The sequence below is a fragment of the Octopus bimaculoides genome, chromosome 12 (genome assembly GCF_001194135.2).
Source record: "Octopus bimaculoides isolate UCB-OBI-ISO-001 chromosome 12, ASM119413v2, whole genome shotgun sequence".
In the NCBI taxonomy this organism is placed as follows: domain Eukaryota; kingdom Metazoa; phylum Mollusca; class Cephalopoda; order Octopoda; family Octopodidae; genus Octopus; species Octopus bimaculoides.
In genome coordinates this window covers 9,607,437-9,609,678 of record NC_068992.1, presented here as the reverse complement: position 1 = coordinate 9,609,678, position 2,242 = coordinate 9,607,437, and positions in this window count along the sequence as shown.

The following is a 2,242-nucleotide window of genomic DNA, read 5'->3' as shown; positions in this document are numbered from 1 at the left end:
AATATCGTCATATGTATATATATATATATATAGATGTGTATGTATGTATGTATAGGTTAGGACAGTCACTAAGTTGTCGATATGCTCCGGCATTTGAAACTCTGAGTTCTATTATAACAACTTACGATTGTCCTAAACTATACATATATAAATTCCTCTATTTACCTAATATCGAGGTCTCATTCTTTTGTTGTCATTTTATTCAGCAAAAGATGAAAAACTTGTCATGACCTTTCAAGCAACGATGAGTTGAATGATTTAGTACAAGACGTTAGTCACCCCAGAGATGCCGCAGATCTCTTGGTGAATCCCGAATAAAAGATAAAAATATTTCACATCTAGACGCTATTTTATTTTGGTAGAAATAACAGTTTAGATCATATTTCTATATATTTAGGAAATCACAAAGACTGGAGGAAGTTGATTTTCCTGTATACGTCTGTTTATTTTGCTGTTTTCTTTCTGTATATTTCTTATGTTATATATCTTAACGTTATTTCTAATCTCTTGTTTGTATTCTTTTATATGTTTTAGTGAGATTTCTAATGTCTTGTTTTATCAGCTGGTCTGGTGTTGAATTCTTTATGTATATTTACGAATTATGATCTACTGTACTGAAGACATTCTCGACGGGTGTTTTTATTGTGTTCATAAGTGAAATAAAAAGTGATTTCTCAGAATTAAAACAATTTTAATGACTGTTATTTCGAAGACCCAAAGAATCATTTCAGTCCGATGATGCGACTAACGTATGTTCATTAATTGTGTCTCGAATCAATATAAATCGGTATAAAACATCCATTTATAATTATAGTATCCTTAAGGGGTGGTGAATATTATATTTTTTACACCTTTCCTGCAATCGTGTCTGAATATCTCAGGCAGTGATTGCTATGTAAGAAAACTTTTTAAGAAAAAAATATGTATAGAAAATATGGTGTTATTATTACTAACCATATTATTTTCCCTTCAGTTCTTCGACGTTGTACGGTGCATTCATTCACAATACAGAATTTTATAGCCAGATAGACAGTTCTTCAAATGACAATCTGTCAGTTTAAATATTTTCTAATGAGAAAATTTTCACAATATTTCTCTACTCTGCAGAGAGAAAGCGAATAATGTTTAAATCTATCATTGTATTTTTTTTTAACACAAATAAAATATATTTATTGCATTTTCAATAAATGCTACCTATAACAATTGACGACTTTTATACAATTTTGGAATCAGTAATTGTTACTTTTTTATTGTTATTTAATAATCTTTGCTGTCATTTTTTCTTTATTATCGAAATAACTTTTAACAATTCTTGTGTTTGACATTTACACTGCTTGTATGATTGTTTTATTATTTGGCTTTTTGAAACATCGTCCTCACGAGCCACTTCTTCGATTTTACAGCAAGTGTTGTTCAATCCTAAGTGATATGTTGTATAATAATGTATGTGTGTGTATATATGTATATATATGTATATATATATATATATATATATATATATATATATATATATATATATATATATATATATATACATATACATGCATATGCATATATATATGTACTTATACATACATATATGCATATATATATATGCATGTATATATGTATGTATTACCACAAGACTTAATTGACATTAGAGGCAAGCAAAAAGAAACCACAAGTCTAATTTTCATAATCAATTTTGTCGTGTATTTTGCTTTTTGTTTATCTCAACTGTCAAAAACTATTGATGTTCCGCTGCTCCTCTTTTCCTTACTCAATATTAACAACAAAAAATGTTACAAATAAACACTAAAAGGCAAGCGCGTCCATTTTGTCTTAACGAGATGCTAGTTGTCTCAATTACTTCGCTTTTCTTAATGTTAGTTCACTCTCACACGTAGATAATCTGTAACTTGTACATACACACGCGCGCCCGCGCATCACATTAGTTTCTTTTCCTGCCTCGCTACATATTCTATTGTTTCATAATTCATGTGCTACGTCTCTACGATGAAACAATGTCTATGATAAGTTAATTCTTTTACTCTTTACTGGTTATCAGGCACTCGCCGACCAAACTGCAGCACCGCTTTGAAGAGGATTTTGTTTGTCGGTTGACCATATCAGCTCCATATCAGTTGGTCGAACTGCTAAGTTACGCGCATAAAAGGACACAGGTATAGCGACACTGGTTTTAGACTGACGTAAACATAAACATAGGCGTGCATACACGCATAATTTTATATATATATATATA